This window comes from Oryctolagus cuniculus, chromosome 6 (genome assembly GCF_051225735.1).
Source record: "Oryctolagus cuniculus isolate XC-2025 breed Fujian yellow rabbit chromosome 6, ASM5122573v1, whole genome shotgun sequence".
Classification (NCBI taxonomy): domain Eukaryota; kingdom Metazoa; phylum Chordata; class Mammalia; order Lagomorpha; family Leporidae; genus Oryctolagus; species Oryctolagus cuniculus.
Window position 1 is genome coordinate 148,855,647 of NC_142872.1, and position 26,567 is coordinate 148,882,213.

At 45.4% G+C, this 26,567-nt stretch overlaps 1 long non-coding RNA gene across 1 annotated transcript in view; it reads right to left on the reverse strand.

Moving 5' to 3' along the window:
- The window catches only part of LOC138849975 (uncharacterized), a 76,848-nt gene that overhangs the window by 44,526 nt on the left and 5,755 nt on the right, over positions 1-26,567 (reverse strand). The window contains exon 2 of the long non-coding RNA XR_011389314.2: positions 545-767. This is a non-coding gene — a long non-coding RNA (uncharacterized LOC138849975). The remainder of the gene's footprint in view (positions 1-544; positions 768-26,567) is intronic.

A 26,567-nucleotide genomic window follows, 5' to 3' on the forward strand; every position in this document is an offset into this window, starting at 1 on the left:
TGCCACTGGAAAAGGCAGTCCCACTTCTTAGGTTATCATCTTGGAGTCTGACCTGTGTGATAAGAACCAAGGTAACAGAGGACTACATTTCTTACAAACAACAGACAGAAATGAGGCAGATGGAAGAGGTACCTAAGTTACGATATCTGAAAGGATTTGCAAGCTTCATCCTGCTCTGGGGTGTGTGCCAGATTTCCTCTCCGGGTTCATCTAGAGGCATTGTCAAAGACAATTTCTAAGAAACAAGGATCTGTCCCTTTGTTCATTGTTCGTTCAGTAGCCACTTTCCCTTCTGCTTCCTAAAAAGTAGATTAAATCAATTTATTTTATCCTGCTGAGGCAGCCAAACCTAATTAGCATCTTTGGTCTCAAGTAATCTATGCTTCTCTTAAGGCTTCTTACAAAGCTTTTACAAAAGCTATGCAAAAGACGGGCTTATTATTTTCTCCTTGATCACCTTGTTGGCAAAAGGTAGCCTGGTAAGAAAGCATGGATAGAGCTGAAGTTGGTGCCAATGTGACAGCAGGGCAGTGAGGGTCCCTACCTTAGAGCAGGCATGGGGAGGACGGGATGAGCTAATGACCCCGTGGAGGCTTTAGCACAGCAGCCACCCACAGCCTCACTCGGTGGATGGCAGAAGTTCTTGGGGCATCCAGAAATGGAACTCAACTCCACACAGCAGTCATGGAAGCCCAGAAGGCTACATAACATCTCTTTCCTCCTCTCTAAGATGGAAATGATGACAGTGCACACCACATCAGATGAATCTGAGGATGAAAGATCCACATAAAGCAGTTAGCAGAGCAGCCAGTCCAGCTTTCGTGTGTCACAAGTGCTGTTAGCCATAGCTATGAGGGAAGCGGGGCTTTAGTTGGAGTGTGTCCCCTCTGCTCAGCTCTTTTCAAAACAGCTCTATCTTTTTAGGGACAGCCATTCTCGAATTCTGCCCAAGAAGCTTAGGTACCTCCAAAACAGGAGAAGTCAAGCTAGACTTGGCTATGACCCCTCCTGTCATCACAAAAGTGATTTCAGTATAAAAAATAGGTGCTGATGTGGAATGAAATTTAATATTTGTTCTTCTGCATCACTCTTCACTCTCTCATTCTGGGGCAAGATCATTAAAAATGAGATAAATGTAAATATTTATTCTTGATTCTTTTACTTGTTTACGGTTTATTTTTTTCATGCATTGTATTTGTACATTTTTTAGCAAGTCCCCAGCCAGGCCCCAGGATATCAACCTAAAACAAAACAATGCCAATCCTGTGAGCTTTTGGGTAACTCCCCAGCAGGAAAAGAGGTATACAAGGAAACAGGCGGTGATCCTCCAGTGTTATTAGCCTCCTGGAGGAGGCAGATACATTACACTGAAGGAAGAGAGTATTGAAAAGCCTCCAACGGCTGAAAGACTTACAGGGAGAACAGTGTATAAGCTGAAGTCTAAAGGGCTGGAATGAAGCATGAGAGAAGGAAATGGGGCAATTTTTCTAGGTAGAGACTCAAAGGTAAGATAGAAAATGATAAATATAGGAATGCAATCATTCAGCACTTGGGAGGACCAACATACAGGACAAAGGACACACAAAGTGTCCCAAAAAGTTAGCATCTAAGAACCAGCCAAAGCCCTTCCCAGCCATGTGGATGCTTTATTTGCAGCAGATCAGGCTGCAAATTCACTGATGGGCTCCAGGCCAGAACCTGGTATCTCAACATGTCCCCTCAAAGGAGAGGGTTCTCGAATGGCTCTTAGTGTTAGACAAAAGATGCTCTTTTGCTACTTGAGTTTGAATGCATATTCGGGGAACAGGCCAGGATGGGCACCCCAGGAAAACCCAGCCTGAGAAAACAGCTGCAGCTGACACAGCTTTCTCTTGTCTGAGCAGAACTCATCTCACTCAGCTCCCAGAGGGGCCAGTTCCTGAATGAAGTCACCGAGCCTTGGAAGGAAGCCTGTGCAGGATTTTTAAAGCCAGACTCTTCCCCAGGCTGGGATTGGGAAACACACAATATGCTGGTTGAATTCAAGCTCCTCCAAGCAGGTGCAACAAATGTGAATATTCTCAGATTGTGAAAAGTGTCATGATTACTTCTCACTTCATACACCCAGCAGCCAAGCCAGGAGTCAAAAGGGTCACCTCTTTCTGCATCCCTATGAAAATGAAGTGCCTGCCTCCCCTCCAGCAGGAGCCTGGGCATGAAGTCAAAGTATTGTTATCTTGATGGTGTTCCGTTCATGTTAATGACAACAGCAATAATAGCTTATGTTTACTGAGCACATACGCTGTGCTACTATAAGTACTTTGCATAAATTAACTCATCTCAGAAACTCTGAAGTGCAAATTGCTACCCCAATTTTACAAAAGAAGAAAATTTTGTAGGTTAGGGGTTGTTACAGGTAAAAAACTACAGTGAGTTTGAAAAATATATAAAGCAAAATGGACAACGTCCATACATGGAAAGTACTCCCTTTCTCATCAGAGGTGACTGCACAGATCTCAGTTTGCTCATCATACGTGGACCTACCCAAAGTTGTCTATAGCACATCAGGGCAGATTATACTCAAATGAGTGACTCCAAAGGCCATGAGAGAAGCTGAAGAAAAGTGTTATGGCTGTCAGAGACTGGGTTCAGCTAGAGGGGATTGGGGAAGGCTTAGGGAGAGGTCAGCCTGGGATCTTGCCAAGCAAGCAGGTCATCACTCCAGGTTAAGTGAACAGGAAGGCAGGGAAAAGTAGAGCAGGTCCCAGGCAGTGCAGCCAGTGGACTGGGGCTGGAACACTGTCTCCACAGATATGAAGGTAGAGCCTCAGGGCCACAGTGGCCTCAAATGGCGCCCCCATTTCATCTCTAGAGTAACTTGGCTTTCAACTATATCAGACATTTGGCTTCTGTTTGCAATTTCATTTGAAGAAACAATTTGATTAATTTCCATTTTTAAATAACTTCATGGAGACAATTCACCTAAAATGTTAGAAGTTATGTAACAAGGCCAGCGCTGCGGCTCACTAGGCTAATCCTCCGCCTTGCGGCGCTGGCACACCGGTCAGGATGCTGGATTCTGTCCCGGTGGCCCCTCTTCCAGGCCAGCTCTCTGCTGTGGCCAGGGAGTGCAGTGGAGGATGGCCCAAGTGCTTGGGCCCTGCACCCCATGGGAGACCAGGAGAAGCACCTGGCTCCTGCCTTCGGATCAGCACAGTGTGCCGGTTGCAGCGTGCCGGCCACAGTGACCATTGGAGGGTGAACCAACAGCAAAGGAAGACCTTTCTCTCTGTCTCTCTCTCTCACTGTCCACTCTGCCTGTCAAAAAAAAAAGTTATGTAACAATCACCACAGTCAATTTTAGAGTATTTTGATCACATAAAAGATGAAAGTTCATTTCCACTAATAGTCAGTCATCATTTCTTCCCATCCTCACCTGTCCTCTCTCTTCCACCATGCCCTGACGCCAGGCAATGACTTACCTGCTTCCTGTCTATATTTTTATGTATTCTTGACACATTTTATATTCTTCCTTTCTAATTGTAAATATATATCCTTGGATTAGCACCTCTCCATCCACTCCACCCTTCCCCTTGTTCCCTACAAGAGACTGTTTGCCTACAAACTATACATAGACTGAAAGCAAAGCGATAGAATATTCTACCCAATGGAAACCACAAGATGTTAAGACTAGGTATACTTACATAGGATACAATTTCCATAGGAGGTTACAAAAAGCAGAATCGGGAGGGTGGGGATAGGGAAGATGAAGCAGGAACAGTGGGTTGGGAGAAGACCATGGAGGGTTTCGACTGAACCATCAAACCCAAAGCAGACATGCCATTCCTCTTCACTCGATGGCTTTAGCAGACACCACTAGTAGAGAATGAAATTCTTCCCCAATGTGCTCAGATTCAAATGCCTTTCAGAACTACCCTATACTATAAGCATCAGTAAGTGGCATGTCTAGAGTGAGGCAAGGGAATACAGGCATTTTCCTACAGACAACAGAGAGTATATGTTTTTGAGACATTATCCCTAAGGGTTCATCCACTTATAAGATATCACAATGGTGCTGTGATTCCATGGCCAGACCCTAGTTGTAGGCAAACCTCATCTCAAAGAAACCTACATAGGTAACTTCCTTGGTCTCCTGATCTTCTCTCCTACAGGCCCAGATTCACAAGTCAATCAAGGCAGCAGAAGTGGGAGAGGATCCAAAAGGCCAACCTGGAGTGCCTTTTCATACAATATATAGTACAAAGTATTCCTCAGTTGACTACATTTCTATGTGGAAATTTCAGGATCATGGAATGGAGTAAAGCCTTAAGTTTCAAGGTCCAGAGATGCCAGGTGATGAGGTGAGGGAGCTGTTACAGAGGAGAGGTAAGTAAGAGGGCAATGCCAGCAGTAAGAAAGGACGGGGATTATTTTGAATACAAACTTAATTTGAAACCCTTTTTTAGAAAGAGCAGGAACTGGAGACCTAACCATACTCTGCTACATATAAGGGTGCCCCCAGAAAGTTCACAGACAATTGAATTCAAAGATAATGTGCATTTCCATAAATTCTTCCAAGCACCCTTAAATAGTGGTGTGACCTAGGATAAGTCACTTCACTTCTCTGAGCCTCAGCTTTCTCACTTACAAATGGAAGTGATCATTTCATTTGCATCCCACCTCACAGGGAATGTAGGGAATATCTCTTCATGATTTCCCTTTCTTTTATCGACAGCACCCAGGTTTTGTTTTGGATACAGCTTTGTGAGTCCTTCACAAAAGGTGCCTCAATAGTTTCTTGGCCAAGGAGTGTGCATGCACTCCAAGGCTGGGCCAAACACCCTCACCCTGAAGAGCAGATCTTGATCAGAATAACCCACAAACTGAAGGCAGTCAAAGCCAACACCAAGCAAAGCCAGACCCCTGAAGAGACTATCTTTTCATTCCTGCTCCCTGGACAGGTCTGGTGCTGAAATTGTGTGACCTACCTGCATCTCTCCAAAAATGTCCTCTTAACACTTGGGTGAGCCAGCCTCACCCAGAATCCTGGTTGATGTAGGAAGTGTCAAATAAGATGTAAGGTCAGGTAGTGTTGCAGAGGAAGGAAAACAAAACAGATGCCCTCGGTTCACACCAAAAAAATCTGTGAGTTAATGAAAAGTGACGATTCGATACCCATAGGGCTTTGCACCTACCCAGCTTTGTGACCAGACGTCATTACCCCTCTGGACTACCGTTGGCTCATCTGTCAAATTCTGTCATTAAATGAGAAAATCTCAGTGGACGCCTCTAGAGTTGAATTCTATGAAATGATTTGGCCCTGCCTGGCTTTAATGTCAACCAATCTCCTGTGCCTCATCTTTAATGGGCGGATATCATGGAAACTCCTTTGCCAGCACCATTTGGGGTCTATCCCAGTATTTCTAAAACCTTTTCAAACCCCTTACTACAGCTTTAATAGAGTTTGTCCCTTTTGAAAAATGAGATATTAAGAGGTGGGATCCGGTAAGACCTTCAAAAGGTAATTGGGTTCTTTCCTTCACGAATAGATTAGCCCATTCAAATGATTAACAGATAAATTGATTAGTAGGTTAATGGGTTATCTCAAGGGTAGGTCTGCTCTCTTGCCATGTGATCACTCTAACCACATCTAGACTCTGCCAGCAAAGAGACCATAACCAGATGCAGTCCCTCACCCTTGGGCCAGAAGTATGAGCCAAACGAGCCTCCTTTGTCTATAACTCACCCACTCTGTGGTTTTCTGTTATTAACAATAGAAAACAGACCAATAACCCAGAATACAATGTTTTCATTAAAAACATCTATATGATTCTTCCTTAAGGAAAATATCAGATCTTAATACAAATCAAATCTCTACAACAAAAATCAAATCATGTTTTTATTTAATTGGAAACGATAGAAAAGAAGAAATGACTTTGCTCAGATTTTATCATGGAGAATATATAACTGAGAATTTTCATGAATGTTTGCAGCAAGTTACAAGCTGTTGCAAGTAAGAAAAAGTGATCCACAGCACCGTTAAAACACAATCAAACAATAAAACTGTCCAATATTGCACAAATACGTCCATTCATGTAAGGCTGGTTGTCAAAATAGATCCTTGGAGTCTCAGCAAGTCAGGTTACCCTGCAAGAACCAAGTCCCAAGCCCTTTGCTATAGGAAGGGAAGCACTAAACTTTGAATGGCCTCCCACTGAAATAGCAGAGTGGTGAAGGCCCCCTGAGTTTTGAGAGGGAGAAAGAGCTGGGACAGATTAAATACCCTTCCTTTACTAGATTTGATTTCAGGGCTTCCATATGAAACCAGAGCAGCCTCATCAACGCTGGCAGCCCTTCAAAATCCATCTTCTCTGCTCCTAAGACAAATCCATATGTCAGCACCAGCAGAAGCGGCAGGGATCCCAAGAACTGAGCAGTCCTGGCCCCACAAGAATGGAATTCACTCCAGACGCCCTCATTGTACAGGCTGCCAGCAGTCAAAGCGAAAGCAGAGCCAGAGCAGAGAGGGGCTCCTAGGTACACCGGCAGAGGTTGGACCAGGCCAGTGCCAAGTGACTCCACCTGAGGGCTGCAGTGGGAATCCCATTAACTGAGGGCTGGAGAGAATTTTCTGTGTGAGTTTGGGTCCCCCTAGTGGAGCAGCGAAAGTGCACTGGCCCAGTCTCCTGAAGGCGGCCCGTGGAGAGATGGAACTTCTCCCAGTGTTGAAACCAGCTGCCAAAACCTGGGGCCCTTTCCCTACTTTCCCTGGGGTAGGAGAACAGTTCTGCAGCCAAGCAACCAATTAACATGTAATTCACACCTACTGTTTACTCAGCTTTGGAGAAAGAGAGAAGTACAAGAGGAATCGGGGCACCATCCGCCTCTCAAGGTGTTCATAGTATAGGGGAGGGAGGGCAGCAAGGCTGACAAACAGGCTCCCTCAGGGTTAGCAAGTGCCACATGGAGGCCAGAGGTCACACGACAATGCAGTGGCTCAGGGCAAGAGCCTTGAAATCAGACTGCCTGGGTTCCTCTGCTGGCTCCTCGGGTCTCTGGCTCACTGACCTTGGATTTTTCATTTATATAAGCACTGGTCTAGGCAATAAGGACAGAGCAAAATACACACACACACACACACACACACAAAATCCATCATTGGGAACCACGCGTCTTCATCGGTGAAAAAAGTGTACAATATACTACCTGATGAAAGGATTTAAGAACCAATGCAGGAGTCAGCATTGTGGTGCAGTAGATTAAGCTATCATCTGCAGCACTAGCATCTCGTAGGAACACCAGTTCAAGTCCCAGATGCTCCGCTGCTGATCCAGGCCCTGCTAATGTGCCTGGGAAAGCAGCAGAAGATGGCCCAAGTACTTGAGCCCCTGCCATCCATATGGGAGACCAAAGGCTCCTGCCTTTGGCCAAGCCCAGTCCCAGTATTTCAGGTTTTTTGGGCAGTGAACCAGAGCATGGAATATCTCTTTCTCTCTCACTCTCTCTGTCTATCAACTCTGCTTTTCAAATAAATACATAAACCTTTCAAAAGCTAGCTTACTAAACTATAAAGCATTTTACAAATTAAATAATACAATTCTACATATACTGAGTGTGTCCTATTTTCTAGGTACCATTTTAGACACTAGACAGAGATAAACAAGCAAGGTCTCTAGGCTACAGGAATTCACAAACCGTGCAAATCACTGTGCTTGATCTCTGAGCATCAAAGGTGAAAAGAGTCTTGGGAAGCTAACAATTTAGGAGGAAAAAAAGAGACAGATGAGAGAAATCTCTGCCACCAAAGAATCAAAGGAAAGAGAAAAGTAGCACTCCGTGTTACTGAAACCTATGAAAGAATGCACAAATGGCCTAACAGCTGTCTGCAAAAAATCCAGCAGGTCCATTTCAATTAATCTTTGAACCCCATTGTCTATTTTCGCCTTGATCTCATTACCTTTTTGCTCAATGTGTATCTCCAGTCTGAACCTCTCTAGCAACTTCCTGGCTGGCAATTCTGTCAGTTTGAAGCTTCCACCTGGATATTTTAAAAGCACTTTCAGCGTAGCAGATCTAACACCCACTTAGCACATCCTCCAGGAATGCCCGCTCCTCTTCCCCTCTCTTCCCATGCACCCAGACTCTGAGCTTGAGAACCACATTGTCATCTGTGCCTCCACGCTTTCCCCCAAGTCCCAATAAGTTTCCAAGTCCTAAAGATGCTACGTCCAAAATCTTTTGCTATCGTTGTCTTCCTTTCTATGTGTGCTGCCAATCACATTTCTCTTATACGCTGCAAAAGTGAGAGTCCCACTGAGATCCAATCTGCTTTAAATGCAGCTCTAATCTTCTTCTAAAACCTTCAATAATTTTCAATTTCCTACTAAGTCAATTCAAAGTACTCAGCCAACTTCAAACCTCTTTGCAACAGATTCCTGGAAATGTTCAAATAACATTTATCAAGTGCCATCTGTGTGCCAAACCTGCCTCCTGTCCAAGCCAAGGTGATGCAAAGATCTGTCAGCTCAGTCCCTACCCACAAAGAGCCTCCTGTTTGCATGAGGGATTGTGGTGACCATGGAAACACATCTCTTCCATAGCCTTCCAGAGAACCTGCTGCAGGGAACATAACAGGCACACTCAGCTGCGACTTCCATGAATGCCAAGGCCATGCGTCCCCTGGCTACTCCCAACCAATAAGGCCACTCTTGCCCAGTATAGCGATTTTCTGAGTGACTTTGGCTCAGGAACTCTCCATTGACCTGGCTAAAACATTCTCAAGCTTATGTGAGAGTCTTGGGCTTTTTTCTCCTGTGGGGAGCAGCCCGGACTGGACTGAGTTACTGGAATTAAGACTTATTCTGTGCATCTGCTCTCCCACAATATGGCGCTGGGAGAGAAGTAAACAGCTTCCGCACAGCTGCCTCCAGTTCAACCAATGAACTGTAGGACTTGCTCCTGATTGGAGAGCAGCGTGCTCGGCGTGTGGGCAGCCGAGTTAGGATTGGCGGAGGAGGACTATAAAGGAGGAGAGAGACGGCATGCACCAGGAACATCTAAGGGGAACATCTAGCTGAAGGAACACCTGTGCAGCCCCCAGAGAGCCGGCCGGCGGTGTGCCGCTCCCCTGCGGAAGTGGGGAATGTGGCCAGGGGGAACTGCCCTTCCACGGAGGTGGAAGGGATAGTAGCCAACCCGGGAAGAACCAGCAGCAAACCCGGGGAGGGCCGAGCAGACGAAAGAACAGCGCAGGGTCCTGTGTCGTTCCTCCACGAAGAGGGGGAGCGACATTCTCCTCTCTCTCTCTCTCTCTCTCTCTCTCTCTCTCTCTCTCTCTCTCTTCACAGGTGCCAGACCAGCATTTAGGTCTGAAGGTTCTCTTCCACTACTGCTCCTTCCTCTCCCTTTACTCTTCACAGGCATTCCCCCAATTAAGTCTCCTGTGCTTCTGATTCTAGCTCTGTGTCTGCTTCTTGGAGGACCCAAACTGACCCAGGGGCAATCATGTAGATGGGGAATTTTAGTATGTTGTGATGAGTACTCTATGAGAGAGGCAGCCATGGTTATAAAGAGACATGGAGGGGCCGGCGCCGTGGCTCACTAGGCTAATCTTCTGCCTTGCAGCACCGGCACACCGGGTTCTAGTCCCGGTCAGGGCACCAGATTCTGTCCCGGTTGCCCCTCTTGCAGGCCAGCTCTCTGCTGTGGCCAGGGAGTGCAGTGGAGGATGGCCCAAGTGCTTGGGCCCTGCACCCCATGGGAGACCAGGAAAAGCACCTGGCTCATGCCTTCAGATCAGCGTGGTGCGCTGGCTGCGGCGGCCATTGGAGGGTGAACCAACAGCAAAGGAAGACTTTTCGCTCTGTCTCTCTCTCTCACTGTCCACTCTCCTGTCAAAAAAAAAAAAAAAAAAAGACATGGAGGAGGAGCACCTCACAGTAAATCCGGGGAGGAGTGCATCAGGGGTTACTGGAACCTGGCACTAGGCTGAGCTATGAAGGATGTAAGGTCGGCTGAATTGGTCTCCACTCTTCTAATAGTACTCCACACTCAAAAATAGCATACTTGGGACAGGCACTCTGGCATCATGGGTAAAGCCATTGCCCGCAGTGCTGGCATCCCACATAGGCACTGGCTCAAGTCCTGGCTGCTCCTCTTCTGATCCAGCTCTCTGCTATGGCCTTAGAAAGCAGTAGAAGATGGCCCAAGTCCTTGGACCCCTGCGCCCAAGTGGGAGACCCGGAAGAAGCTCCTGGCTCCTGGCTTAGGATCAGCCCAGCTCTGGGCTGGCAACCATTTGGGGAGTGAACCAGCAGTGAACCTCCCGCTCTGTCTCACTATAACTCTGCCTTTTGAATAAATATAAATCTTTATATAATAAAAAAAATAGCATGCTTAGCTGCAGCTTCAATTTTTATTCCAGCTGCCCACAGATTTCCTTTATCATTGTTGAGGTCTTGAAGGGAACATAAATAGCTCCATCTTCCCACATTTAAAGTACAAATTGGAAAAATAGGTGTTCCTAGGGTGAGTTCAAAATATCGCCTCTGTTATGAGAAAGATAAGAGGACATTGTTGCCTGTGGGAGCCAAATGGATCTGAGTGCCAGATGCCCCTTTGGGATCTCCTGAGATACAGTGAGTGGCAGCCTACAGTTTGCTCCCAGAAGTCTTTGTTTGCATCTCCATTTGTCTGGGTTACAACAAAATCTGGTGAACCAAGTAAACCAAGCGCAAGCAGCCAGCCTGATGCAGGCAGCTGGGGTGAATGCGGCAAGCCTTCCCCTGGAGAATCCAGGAAAACCGCACTCTCCAAGCGCAGCTCATTCCCTACAGGAGGCAGGGCGGTTAGGATCCAAATGTGCCCAGTTTTCTCTTCTCATGGCTCCCAACCAGATGTCGCTCTACTTCTTCTGGAGTGGCGAGAGGCTTCAATGAAAATTAAGTTTCTTTAACACAAAAAGAAATTTAGGAACTTTAAGAAATGATCTCCCCTAACATGGTTTAGCTTTTTGTTCTTAGCTCAATCAACTTCATTGCTAAGTCCATGGTCCTCTCAGAAGGTCACTAGGATATGGAACTGCACCCCCCACTACCAAATGTTATTCCTGGGACCACTGATGGGTCTGTAAGACATTGTTTCTGGAAGACTCTGAAAAGCACTAAGAACAGAACCAAAATGCAATCAACATGAGAATGAGTCCAACCCAACACTGAAAATCCACTCTGTATTATATTTGCCATGTCACATTGTGTGCAGCCCCATTGGGCACTGGAGTATATCCAAGATTCAGCAATGAGATTAAATGACAGCATTTAATGAACTACAAAAAGACATTTATAAACAGAATGATTGCAACTTGGAGATGCCCCATTATCAAAATCTTAGAGAAAAAAATACATGTTCAAAGGTCAAATTCTCCTGAAAGTTAAAGTCTAAAATTTTTCTAATCTTTATATTTTTACCAAATCTTCACAATGCCCAAGAACAGAATTTTGTCCTTGTGTATTAAAAGCTAACAGTCCAAAATCTGTGGTCCTTATGTGTAGTGAAAGCAAACCTCATCACCAAATAAAAGGCTAAACCCTTAAGTTGAGCAACTTTTTAAATAACATTACCAAACAGTACATGAGAAAAACACATATATGAGACTAAAGTAAATGTTTAGTCTACTTGGTTAAAGAAGAACTAGTTTTCTTCTGGTTAATGAAATAGTCTGACTAATGGCTAACAGGATGGCTTAAACAGACAGTGACAAAGTTGCCAAATGACCTAAAGCCAGGGAATACAGAAAAAAAACACATTTGCACTACCCAATACAGACTGGGAGTGAAGACTGAGTTGGACGTACTTTGTGGTTGATTCGGAAGCCTCGCTAGAACCTTCCCATGAGGGTGGGATTGTTACTAGGCCCGGAGCAACAGAAGCTCAGGAGGCAGGGATTGCCTTTGGCAAGTCCTGTGTGTCTTTCTGTGCAGGACTTCGAGTCTGGCAAGCTCACAAGTCTCGTCTCACTTCGCATTGCACCAAGGACATGAATCTCCACACCCTGACACTGGTGGCCTCAGTCACCTCCAAACCAAAAGGACAGTGAGCCCACTTGACTCGTGGGCCCTCATCAGCAGATCCAGCCAAACATGAGTTTCAAATATTAAAAAAAAAATAAAACTGCATCAACACTGAACACATCCAGATTGTCCCTAAAAAGTGCAAGGTAAACCTATTTTCATGGCACTGACATTGTATTAGGGATCATAATTAATCTCCAGATGGTTTCAAGTATACACAGGGGTGTATACAGATTATATGTAAACACTACCCCGTTTTATGGAAGCGACTTGAGCACTTCTGGATTTTGGTATCCAACAGGAGGTTCTGGAACCAATCCCCAACGCCCACCAGAAGATTATTGTACTGTATTATATTTCATAAATTCATAGAATGAACAGGTCCTAGCTGTTACAGAGCCAAGCTACCTAACATCCACAACAAGGTAAGGACAGTCAACCAAATGGTATATGGTATATGTTTATCCCATTCCCATTAAAGAGAATTATTTTAGGAACTGCTTCTTCCTTGATTATACCCACTATCAAATGAAGCCAGGTTGCTGAGCACAGCTCCCAGCTTATATCAAATATGCAGTCTTGGGCCAGCGCCATGGCTCACTTGGCTAATCCTCTGCCTGCGGCGCCGGCACTCAGGGTTCTAGTCCCAGTTGGGGTGCCGGATTCTGTCCCAGTTGCTCCTCTTCCAGTCCAGCCCTCTGCTGTGGCCTGGGAAGGCAGTGGAGGATGGCCCAAGTGCTTGAGCCCTGCACCCACATGGGAGACCAGGAGGAAGCACCTGGCTCCTGGCTTCGGATTGGCACAGCACTCCAGCTGTAGTGGTCATTTAGGGGTGAACCAATGGAAAAGGAAGACCTTTCTCTTTGTCTCTCTCTCTCTCTCTCACTGTCTAACTCTGCCTATCAAAAAAATATATGCAGCCTTACTTCATTTGGATTCACAAATCTTATATTAAGTAGAAGCAAGAAGTAGTTAGTCCCTAGAGAGCTAAAGCTCTTTGCTGTGTGTGTGTGTGTGTGTGTTGCTCTTGATGGGGAGTGATAAATGTTTTATATGAAAAACCAAGAAAACAAAGTCAGAGGCTTTCGTGTCAGCCTGACCCCTACCTCGTGCCACCTCTTCAGCCCTTGCTCTCCCTGTCTCTTGCCCTCTCAGCAGCTTGCCCTTTGCTGGCTTCGTCTCTCTGGCTTGGCACCTGCCAGGGAAGGAGCAGATGCTCATCTTGGCCAGCCCTGCGTGGCCACAGCAGGATTCTGGCTTCCTCTTTGCTCCCTGCGTCCTGTGCATGCCCAGGCATTACATCAGGGAACCCCAGGAATGCAGGCAAACCCTATCGAAGTCAGTCGGGTGCAGTCAGCCCTCCAGAGTCGGTCATGACGATCTGCCGCCTCTGTTCTTTTCCACCCAGGAATCCCCACTCCCAGTCCACGCTTCCCCCTCCAATGCCCTCAAATCCCTGACCCCGCAGTTGTTCTTCCCTCATTGCTATGAGTAAGTCCTGATACTACTGCATCTGTCCCCTGACTCCCCGGCTGGGCTTCTTCCTTGGAAAGGCTACACTGAGTACAACAGCAAGGGGGAAGCACCTTCTCTCTGCAACGGGCATGGGCATGAGTTCCTGTCATATCACTCCAGCTGCCCCTCCTTCCAAACAGCATCCTTCCCTTTCTTGTCTGTCAAGCCCCCTGCCACGCTTTGTCCAGGCTTCCCTTGTCCTCCACCCACAGTACCACCTCCACTTCTCCAAAGGCCAAGATGGACTTAGCAACCCCTCCTCTATCACCATACTGTGGTTTTACCATGTCTTTCTCAGGTTCCTGGCAACAAAGTTGGACATGGGAGTAGTCAGACTGGGGATTTCAAGGTGGTGCTCTCAGGATCAACAGCCTAAGGAGTAAAGGGCGTAGGCCTGGGCAGAGAAGCTGAACGGTGATACAGTCACCTTAGAGCTTCAGCATGGTCCCATGGAGAGCCCTGAACTAAGATGGCCATTCAGAGTCATCCCACTTTCACACACATGGACCAAGCTTTTATGCCTCACATAGCTGCCCTCGGGGAAAAGGGGGGCAAAATCTCAAGTGAGGCTGCTTTTTTCCACCAAGGGCAATTCCTACAGACCCAACTGAGAGCCACCAGCAGCCAAAACTCCTGGCAGCTGGAAGACAGAGCCCCTGGGTCGTGGAGAGAGATCTGGATGAACGTCCTCCGCATGTTCACGAGTGTGTTCTTGTTCACTCTTTCTTTCACTCACCAAATGCAAGGGGACTTCAAAAAGTTCGTGGAAATGGAACTAAGATGCATTTTCTAGGAACCTTTTGAAGACTCCTCATATTGAGGAGCCCTGCCCTTTGTGTGCAGGCACTATCTCTTCTTTCTCTCTGCACCTGATACATTTAATGACCACACAAGAAACAACTGCTGAAGCAAAGACAAACAATGGGACTGAAGCAGGCCTAGGCAACACCACCTCTTTTTCTACTCCATTTCAAAACCACCCGAGAGACAAGATCAGACCTATGGGAGCCAAAATATCACCTTTATTACTGAAAACAGTGCCCCTAAAGAGTGTTGATTCTATTTGTGGGCAAATGTTGGAAATGAGTAATAAGAGACCCCAGAGTTAGGCAGACTTTTCCACCCAGTCCTGGGAAATACTGGACAATCACGTATCTGCTCCCAAGCACAAGGGAGGGACAGAAAAGACAATCTTCTCTGGGATCCTGAAAGGAAGAATTGTGGGCTAAGAACAATGCCCAGCCTGTTCTCCCATAATTAATGGTTGGAGCTAGGACATCTTCTTCCCCTGCAAAGAAAGGGGAGGCCAAGGCCAGAGTGTGAACGTCGTGGCGCCACCTCCATAACTGAGCATGCTGCAGGATTAGGGACACATTTACCCCTAATGAGTATGTACTGGCCAGACCAACACTTAAAGCAGCCCAGCCTTTGATTCCAGATACAAAGCCCAGTTCCACCCATGACACAGTCATTTACCTGAGCCAGCAAAGCCCCTTGCTCCTAAGCAAGTGCTAGTAGGATTCACCTGTAAATCCTTAGCAAAAAAAAGTTGACCATAATAGAAATTCAATGTCAATAATTTAGGCTTAGATCCACTGCTAGTCAATTTGGAACAAGAGGGGCCAGCGCTGTTGCGTAGCAGGTAAAGCCGCCATCTGCAGTGCTGGCATCCCTTATAGGTGCTGGTTTGAGTCCTGCCTTCTCCACTTCTGATCCAGCTCTCTGCTATGGCCTGGGAGAGCAGTGAAAGATGGTCCAAGTCCTTGGGCACTTGCACCCGAGTGGGAGACTCAGGAGAAGCTCCTGGCTCCTGGCTTCAGATCGGCACAGCTCTGGCCATTGCAGCCATTTGGGGAGTGAACCAACAGATGGAATACCTCTCTCTCTCTCTCTCTCTCTCTCTCTCTCTCTCCTTCTTTCTGTATGTAACTCTGACTTTCAAATAAATAAATCTTTTTTAAAAATTGGAGCAAGAGTGCTTACTATCAAAATAACTCTCCTCTAAGTTCCATACTAGATATTAGTTTCCTCCTGGATCATGTTAATTTCTGGCATACAGCCAATACCTAAATACCAGGGAAGGCCACCTTTGTGGCAATGATAGTACAGTACCCTCGACTGGGTAACTAGATTGGGAATTGGCCAGAGTGAACTTGGTGTGTGTCAGTATAAACAAAATCAGATTTCTCCCCAGCAATGCTCTGGCAACAAAAGGGGACATAATTCAGTGCCAGAAGAATAAGAAAATGAAGTTTACACAGGGACTGGGGCTGAGAGAGGAAGCATTGTGGTTTCTATTCAAGGTTCCGAGCCTGAGGAGAATCTCAATTTAATGTCCTCTTGACAATGGTGTCTGTGCTTCAGTTAAGGTCAGCCACGAGCTGGCCTAGTGCTTGGGGAGATCAGAGAGTTTCACAGGTTTCTCTCTAAATGGCAAGGTGGCACTTTCATTTCATAGATATTTGGTAATATTCACATTCCTGTACTTTGAGTAATAGTTGGAAAAAGAGGCTGTAAGACGCAGACCATCACTTTAGCTCAAACTAAGTGAAAACCAGGACCATGAACTCCACCAGCTCGGAAGTGCCCAGTGGCACACAGCTTTTGGAGAAATGTAGGCAGAAGGAAGGGCTCTATCCTACACCTCTGGGGTGTGGGCAGAGAAAATTAATATGACATGCATATTAATAAAAGGCAAATGAAGATGAGTCATGTATTTATGTCCTTGTGGTAAAGAATCGTATTGTTGTCATCCATAGGCACATTTGCCCCTTTCTGGAACATGGTTCTAATCCTGACTGTGACTTTAGTAAGCTCCAAGACCTAAGCAAATTACCCAATCTGTCTAGATTCTAAATTCCATCATTTGTAGAATCATATGACAGTGATAACTCAAGTCACTTTCTGTTCTAAAATATTATATTTATGATATGTCAATGTCTACTCCTAAGCTAAACTACTTGTTAAGTGAAGTAATAAACAGGTGTGAGAAAGAATGAATCAATAAGTACATTAATAAATGGAAGCTCTATAAGTTGGGAGGAATACCTATTTCCAAATAGCCATTATCCATCAGATTTGTGCAAGAGAATTAGCCTTTAAAGCCCTAAGGCAACCACTGTATGTCACAAATTAACTTATTTCCATGCATCTACAATGGCACTAGTTATGTACAGTACATAGAGAAGGACATGGGCTTAGGAGACAGAAAGCCCAGGATTTCAGTCCTCACTATCCCAATTACTTCAGCTCTTGAAGCTTTGATTTTGTTGTCCTAGCTTGGGACTCTCTAAGCACAGACCGTAAGGTGAGGATTTTGGTGGAAGTAATTTATTTGGGAGCTGACCCAAGGAAGGACGGCACAGCACAGGACTTCTCACCTTTGACACTACTGGCACGAGGGCCAGACCTTCTTTGCGGTGAGGGGCAACCTTGAACACTGTTGAACATCGAGCAACTTCCTTGGGCTTTTCCTAGTAAATATCAGTAGCAACCCTGCCCCTCCAGATCTAATAACCATGAATGTCTCCAGCTATTTCCACATATCCCTAGTTGAGGAGTTTTGGGATAATGGACACTGTGGGCAATGGCTCAGCTGCCCCCAACAGAGCTCATTATCCCAGAAACTGAAAGTGTTGGAAGCTGAGTAATCATAGAGGCAGCCCTCTCTGGAAATTGCCCTTGGCCGAAGAGACCTGCCTCATGGCAGGTAATGCTGCCTCCCTAGGGGCAGCCCATATCCAGTGACTGGGACGCTAATGGCCTGGCCCCCTTGCCTGAAGGCAAGAAAACTGTGCAAGGCCTTCCAACTCCAAAGCTGGCTGAGGATCAGCAAGTCCTTCAGAGAGACTGCATCCTAGTGTTCCTGTTTCTCTCACTTCTTCCAGGTGTTGTTCCCAAGTGCATTCCCCAGTAAAACTCCTGCATGCAACTCTCCATCTGTCTCTGAGGAATATAAGCTGGGACATCTTGTCAGGAGGTGTCCAGGGAAGCAGCCTCTAATACAGGATGTGGGAAACTGATCTCCTCACCAGTTGGTTGGAATAACAATTCCATCATTGATACTAAGAACTCCACATGCTGGCACTGCAATTGTTAAAACTGTCACCTGTTCAGAATTGGACGAGATACCTATGAAAGGGAATGCACTGGCTGGCAACTTAAGCATTTGAGAGGTGTGAATAGATTAAGCATTTGAGAGATAAGTGAGGCAAGAGAAGTGATAACTATGAGTACAATGGAATCAGATGACTGCTGCTGAGTGCCATAAATACCTTAGAGAAAGACAATAGAGGGCCAAGGTGATTCACCACCTTAACAAGGTGAGAAGTGAAAGTCAGAGGGCCTTATCTGCAGAAAGGAAAAATCTCCTGCAGCCAGAGAACAGAAAAAATGAACATCAGTCCTGGGCCTTCAGCGGCTATGAAGGTTGAAATTCCAAGTACAGCTTCCATGCCTGGGCTAGAGCTCAAACTGGGAAGGAATTGGAGGCTGGTGCTTGGATACTGGGGTGAGGACAATGGGTCAGTGCACTCAGGAAACTTGAGACATTAGATCTTTCTGAAGAATTGGCCCACTCCTCCCCATTACAGGTCAACAGTCCCTCCACTCCCTTGCTTGAAGACCTCTTGAGTACAGGTGCAAGACAACACACACCTTTCTTGGGTTCTTGCCCCACCTCTCCAGACTGCCCAGATAAAACCTAGGGTCAAGTCATGACACAATCGGTCCAGGAAAGTTCTGTCTCTGCTAAGAGAGGCCCATATGCCACAGGAGATGCTGGACCTGGCCAAGATGGCACCCACAGGAAACAGAAAGATATTATAGGACTGGGCCTTGACAGTCTGGATCCAGATGACAGAATATAAAGTTGGGTTAGGAAGAGTTTATGGAGGGGTGAAAGATTTGTCTTAGTGGTTAAAACATAGGTTAAGATATCCACATCCCATGTTGGAGTTTCTGGGTTTGATCCCCAGCCCTGGCTCCAGACTCCAGCTTCCCGCTAATGCACACCCTAGGAGAGGGCAAGTGACAGCACAAGTAGTTGGGTCCCTACCACCCACCTGGGAGACCCAGACTGAGTTCCTAGCTTCTGGCTTCTGTCCGCTCCAGCCCCAGACATTGTGGGCCTGTGGGGAATGAACTTGCAGATGGGGGCTCTCTCTGCCCATCTCTTTCTTTCATCCTCTCTCATAAAAAACTAGAAGTAAAATTAGAAAAGAGAGTGCACTTATACTGGAAAATGATTTAACACCCTGGCAATAACCATAGGAGGTAGTGTTGATGGGCATCTTGGGTGGCCCTTGGAAGTTTGAGTGCTCACACTAAGTATAAGTGAGGTACAAATAGAATGGCCACCACAGACAGTGGAGGAAGGTATGGAATCGCTCAGCAAAGCAGGCATGCTGGAGAAGTTATACTACTTACTACTTGTACTGGGCACACCCTAATGGTCCGCAAGGCATCCTGCCCTTGTATAGCCCATCCCCTTGCACTCATGGAGGGATTGTGCCGGCTTCTAGCTAGCTGTACTGCCAAAGGTGGTGGGATAGTCACTCCCATGGTTACATCACATTACATAACACTCTGGCTTGGCATCCTGGAGTGAGGTTTTCCTGCTAGGTGGAATCACTGAGAGTCTGGGGCAGTCTTTAGTTCCTCAGTGGCTCAGAAGAATTCCTTCTTATTTTACTAATTCAAATTGGTGATCCTTAAAAATAAAACCAAAAAGATAAATGGAGAGAGGACCAACGGGAGCCTAGATTTGGTTTCCTGAGTGTATTCTCAAATTGAATCTTTAAGGAGCGGGAGAGTCCTGAACACTTTCCCTGTCTCCTTCAATGTATTAATCCCTGAAAGTATCCAATGGAAATAATCTATCAGAGTACTTCAAAAAAATGCATGGGAAAGCAGAATTAAAAGAGATGTTTATTTTGGTGCAAAGAAAAATTTCAAATTCATGCATAGTTTTTCCATAGTATGCATTTCCCATGAATTTTTTGAAGAACTCTTGAATCATTTCTCATATAAAGGCAATAAAATTTATTTATTCATCCATTTCAAAATGTTGAAATGAGTACTGTGCACTAAGCTTTTTGCTAGGCACTATTGGCTGTCCCTTTCCCTTACTGTGGTGTTGTAGGCATAAGTGTGGTCTTTCTCTTTGTAGACCCTTGGGAACGTGACTGGGGGCATTGCAGGAGGAAGCACACTGCCGGCCTTCTCTATCCACTCTGGGGTCAGAATCTCAACTTGGAGAAGTCAGTCCATCAAGCCCACAAAACTCCTCTGTCAAACTTCAGAAGTTAATATTGAGCTGTATAAACAGAAATATACGATGACAGTTAGCTGACAATGACAAATTCCACCTCACATGGGCTGAATTATGTACAATTTTATGAGCAACTAACTTGATTTCTAAAACCATATGCAAATAAGTGGGATAAAATCAAATAACAGATAAATTAACAATATCATCAGAGCCATAAACCCTTATACGCAAGTGTTTGAGACCATGAGCCCCAGTCTAGCTTTAGAGTTTTAAATAACCTGAAGAGATATTTATAAAATTTCTCAAAAATTCTGTCAATTTAGTTTTAATACATTGGTGATATAGATAGTTACACACATGCATACACATAAAGGGGTTTCAAAATGATCATGAAAATTCATATTATCTTGTGATATCACTTTTCAATTAAATTTTATGGGATTTTTTAAGATTTAGCAATGTTTAATAATTTGCCATATTTATGACATATGTAGATATTAAATATGTACATATATACTATTTGTCTTAAAGACAGAAATATTAATATCACAAAATGTGGGATTCATGAATACAACAAAGTGGGGGAAGAAGGGTATATTGTATGTATATGGTATAATTCAGTGAAGCAATATTTATAACTCTGCACCAAGTTATATGACATCCACACAATTTTATACTCTCTATATATATAAATTTCCACAAATAAGAGAAAACATGTGATATTTATCTTTGTGGGTCTGGCTTATTTCACTTAACATAATAATCTCCAGTACCATCCATTCTGTTACAAATTTCATGATTTCATTTTTTATGGCTGAGTAGTATTCCATTGTGTATATATACCACATTTTCTTTATTCAGCAGTTGATAGACGTATAAGTTGATTCCATACCTTTGCTATTGTGCAAGTTAGTACAACTATTACGGAAAACAGTATTGAGATTACTCCAAAAACTAAATGGACCTACCATATGACCCAGCTATTTCACCTCTGGGAAATACCCAAAGGAAAAGAAATCAGCATATGAAAGAAATATCTGCACTCACATGTTTATGGCAGTTCACTAAATTTTTGAAGCATCTTCATATATGTGTGTGCATATATCTGTGTGTGTTTGTATGTTTGGGTATGTATACAATATGTGTGCATATGTGTGTATATACAACTGTACATCTATATACACATGCTTTTTTGCTGTTTTTTGTTCCTTCTTCCTGTAGATGTGTATGAAGGGAGGGAAAGATTTTTAAATCAAAGAGCCATGAGATTTCACAGCCACTAAAAGGTGACACTCACCAGTCTGTGCACATTCACAAAATGCCCATAGGCATCTACCGAATGGCAGCTGCAGGGCAGCATCCCTTCTGACTCACCCAACATAAAAACACTTGCCCTTGCTACTGAGCCACCGGTTCATTGCAAGACCATATCATAGCAACATTCAGCCAGGGAACTTTCAAGAGTACTGGAGCATCCTTCTGGATGGTTGCCATTGTCCTAGCACAAGATGAAATGGAAAGGAAACTTCCAGCCGAGCCCTTAGAGCACTGGCTCTTACAGCCCTGACTCTACCGCCGCCTGGATGCTGACTGAGTAGCTTGGACGATATCCATCCATTCATTCATTTAGCTAAGATTTAAAGAGCATCTAATAGGTGCCAGGCTGCAAGCCACTGTGCAACGGACAACTTCCAACATCTCATTGAATTCTAAGAGGGGACCAGGAATAGCACACCTGTAGAGATAGAGAAGCATTTATTCAAATTAGCATCTCCCAATAGAGCTAAACCTTTGATCATCTTGTGAATGACCTCCCTTGTTCATCACCCTTCTTGGTTGGGAAAAAAAAAAAAAAGAGCAGTTGCTGTGAGTCCTCCCCTTGACCGCTGAGAAGAGGTCACTGCGGTGGAAATGAGCTAGGCAGACAGTGTGCCTGTCCAAGGCTGCTTGGTCAGCCTCCCCTGGCTCCTGCTCCTCTCCTCCTCTCTCCAGAGAGACCCACCCCTTGGCCGCTTCGCAGCCCTCAGAAGCTGCTTAGCATTTTGCACACTCCAGCAAACTGATCTTTGGAATCTCACTTGTCCCCTCAGCAAAAATATTGGGTGGAAGGGGAGCAGATTTGAAAGCAAATGACAATTGCATAATTTGCCTGAGTCCCAGGCCAGCAATACCACCTGATGCTGCTCCTTCACGGCTTCCCCTTGCCCTCCCCGCCCCCCAGCAAGCCCCCCGCGGGTAATCCCACAGCCTAGCCACTCACCCCATGGAAGATCTTCCTTCCCAAGCTGGGAAACAGCAGCATGGCTCCAGAATAAAATTCCTTTTGTTTCTCGTTGCCATGGTAAGGGGTTTGCAATTACTAAGTGAGACGGCACTTCAATCGTAGGAGGAAAAGACTCACTCTTCTATTTTCTGTCCCTGATCTCAACTTCTTCGGGAATCCCATTCCACAAGGGAGTGGGGGGAAAGCATTAACTTAGCAACTGAAGGCTTCCCAACTCCATCCAGTTTAAAGCAGCATCTTCTAAGCTGAGTGGCTGGGAGGGTCTTTCAGGTGTTTTCCCCTGCCTGATTGCAGATGATTGCATTCATCTCATGGTACCTAGGGACAAGATCTGAAGTGGGGCTGCCTCCGGAGGGGGAAAGTCTTCCCTGAGCAGCTGCTGGGCTGAGCTGACCCCTGGGTGCCTCCTGGGGCACGGTGAGTCCCTACTTGTCCTTCAGGGTAATAAACTGAAACAACTCACTGAAGCCTTTGGTCTTGATCTCCTGCTTGCAAATGACAAGTCTGTATATAATCAGTTCTCATCATGACCTCTACCAACCTAGCAGCTATTTCAGGCTCCACATCTCTCACCTTATTCATTTCCTAGAGCTGTCATAATCAATCACCACAAACTGAGTGACTTAATACAACCAAAATTCATTCTCTCGCAAGCTTCCAAATTCCAAAATCAAGGTGTCAGTAGGTCTTCCCTCCCTCTGAAGACTCTCAGGAAAAGTCCATCTTGCCTCCTCCACCTTTGGGTAGGTCCTGGCCTTTCTCAACATGTGACAACATCTCTCCAGTGTCTGCCTCCATCCTTGACTCACCATCTTCCCTGTGTCTCTGTGCTTCAATACCCTTCTCCTTTTTTATTTTTAACTTTTTATTTCAGAATCTTTTTAAATTTACAAAACAAAAATTGCAGAGTTATACAAAGAATTCCCAAACAACCCAGACCCAGCTTCCCCTACTATTAACATCTTATTTAAGGATGCCAATCACTGGATATTGGTCCACCCTGAATCCAAGATGATTTCCTTTGCAGACCCTTAACTTAAGTTCATCCATAAAGACCCTACTTCCATCTAGGGTCACATTCACACGTACAAAGAGATTAAGACTCTGTCATCTCTTTTGGGGACCACAGTTAAACCTATTACATCCTCCGAAGGCCACCTGAAAACTCCAGGATCCCTTAGCCTCTTACTCCATTCACAACTGTAGAGAGCCAGGAGTGTTGCTTCAGTCCCTTGATGGAGCTGCCCCCTCCACAGTGTCTCACCCACTGCAAGTGCCACCACGAGGCTGAACTTCTCAGTAGATCCCGGGAAGCCAGAACAAGAGTTGACGATGCCTAAAATCTCTGAAGTTTCTAGAAAACCCTCCATCTCCCTGCTCCTCTCTCCTTCCTCTGCAGTTTTCTTTCCCTCCCTTTAGGCCCGTCACACCTCCCCCAAAGGAAATGAGCCCACATTCAGAAAACCTGAGTTTGAACTCCAAGTCTGACATCTACTGGCTGTGTGACCTTCAACAAACTGTGGCCCACATTCTGAACTCTTGAATGCTGCACTCCAACCTTGAGAGAGACACCCAATCCTCTCGCTCATGTCCATTATCCACTTTCAACAGAAGGGAAGTCCACTGCCCCACAACATTCACCTTGTCACAGCCCAGCCGCTCCCACTCCAGCTAAGAGACACACACTGTCTCCAAGTCCTGCCCACAAGTTCCCACAGCTTGTGAGCTACCTGTTTATGTTCCCTGCCTACTTCTTACCCTAACTCTATGAGCCACAGGACAGAGGAGTTCTGGTGACCCCAACTAAAAACTGGGCCATACTCTTAGCCAATGACCTAAGAGAGCAACCCCTTCATGTTTCACACCCTGAATCCACTCAGGCTCCACTGGGTGTCACATGGACACTTATTTCCTTGTTTCCCAGCATCCTCTCACTAGAACCTTCTCCTGCCCTGTGTCTCCCTAGAAATCTTCCCACAGAGCCCTCTGGAACTCAGGCTTCCCCAGCAAACTCCCTTTCATCCTCACCCTCTTCTGTGAATATCCCAGCCACCTTCTGCCACTAACCAAAATGTAGCCAGCTCCTGGTTATTCCAGTCCTCTCTACCAGGGATGATGGTCTTTCCTCCCATAACCCTTAAGTCTGGGGATGTGGACGTGAGGTGGGAATCCTCTTGGCTCCCCATTGGTTTCTTCCAAGCAATTTCTCCTTGTTGCTTCAGTAAAAACAAACAAGCAAACTCCCACTACAGTAAACTCCCTCCAGTAAAAACAAACAAGCAAACAACCACAACAAACTCACTTCTTTTGAGCTTGCTTCACCGAGCTTTCTGGCCTTATTGTCCTTTCTCTTCATCTTCTCCTGACCCCAAGCCCCTCTGCATAATTCACTGATCACTTCCATGGCTGGCTGACTGTTGACCTCTTCCCAGTCCCTCTTATCTTTCCTGGTGAGTTTAATGTCCCATAAATGACACATCCCACAAGCTGGTCTATCACTTCTTTGGCTCCTTAACTCCAGCCATATTCTGTTGCATCTCATCCCAGCCACCCATTCGTGTGAAATAAATTAATAGATCTCTATGCCAAGTCACACTGAGTGACAGAAAGCTAACAGTTGGTTCATGTCAGTCAACTCCCACCTACAGAAAACTCTTTCAGTTTTCTCTTGTCCTTAATGACTCTGGTTGGAAAAGCACATTAAGCAAATGATTTAAGGAACATGGAGAGATGAAGCCTTTGATCAAGTGAGGGTCAATGCTCAGTGAGACTACAGAAGTGAGGCTGAGGCAGGGAGTTGGGACGGCATCCCAGAGGAGGTGGCCACTGGGCAAAATTTTGAAGTACAATCAGGAACTAGAAAGGTGTGAAATGAATGGGTTTTGTTTAGAGAGTATAGCATATGCAAAGCCACAGAGCTAGATGAATTATGGCAAAGGGTTTATTTGATTATAGTAGAACTTGTGAGGGAGGGAGCACTGAGAAATGAGGTTGGAGAGACAGGCAGGGCCCATACTATCGAAGGCCTCAAATGCTGTGCCAAGGACTTTGGATGCTAGCCTCAAAATTTTGGCAGCCGTGGAGGATTTGAAGCACTAGGAATCCTTTCACATAATGCATTTTCAGGTGTCCATCCTCCAATAATGGCCACCAGTAATCCCTTCCCTCCCTGTCCACCTATCATGCTCCACTTAACAAGAAATGGGGCCCCTTCCCCTTCCCTTTGAATCTCAACTAGTCTCATGACTTGTCTTGCCCTATACATTGTGACAGAACTGACACTGTGCCAGTCTTGAGGTTAAACTTAAAGACACCAGGCAGCTTTCTCTCTGGCTCTGAGATGTCAGCTAGTATGCAAGGAAAAAGCTCAGATTCCTGAGGGATGAGACACCATATGGGGAGAAAGGCCATGTGGAGGAGCCACAAGGTGCCAGACATGTACATGAGGCTTTTCTGGACCTCTCAGCCCAGCCCGGCTGCCAGGCAAATGCAACCAAGTGAATGAGTCCCAGCACAGAACACGTGGGACAGAGGAACCACCAAGCTGAGCACTGCCTGGATTCTTGACCTATTGAATTGTGCTCTACCAAGTATCTGGATGATTTGCAATATAGTCATAGAAACTGAAACAAATCTCATTTCATTTTCAAAAGAATCCTATAAGGAAGTACAAGGGTACTTGGAAAGGTCTATGGAGGAGAAAAAATGGAAGATAAGTTTATCTTGATGCGAAAAAAAAAAAAGTTGAAATCCATGCATATCTTTTCATGATACACATTTCCATGAACTCTTTGAAGATCCATCACAGGCATGGCTTTCAAAAACCTTTGCACCAAAAGAAGCTTGCCTTTAATTCCATTTTCCACAAGTTTTTGGAAATATCCTTGTATTATTTTCTCCATTTATAGATGAAGATCAGCAACACTCTAACTTACTCAAAGACAGAACTATAAAGGGATTTCAGAACACATCCAAGATTGAACTCAACTTTTAAGGACTCTGGAACCCATGGTCTCATCACCAGAGCTGGGAAACAAGCCTCGTCTGGAGCCAAAATGTTGGGTAGAGTCGACCTCTATTCTGACTGGTCTGGTGCCCATTCCAATTACTCAAGGCCTTTTCTTTTATGGTTATGAAATAGTTGGAATATTGCCCCTGCCTGGGAGCATACAATTATAAGAAGCAATCATCATAACCATCTTTGGAAAATGCTGAAAGTCTTTCAAGTGTAGCGAAACACCCCTACCCGAGCCTGCTTTCCTGGCCCTGCCAACCTGGCTTGTTTTGGTTATAGACTGAGGCACAGAAGTGGCAGGTAACCCTCCATAGGAACTTCTCCCACACAGCCAGAACACTTGTCAGCAGGCCAAACAATGATGTACCCCTTTCCTTTTCTGTTGCTTACCTTTTTCTTACTCTATTTCATAGGTTTTTTTACTGTCTGTTTTGC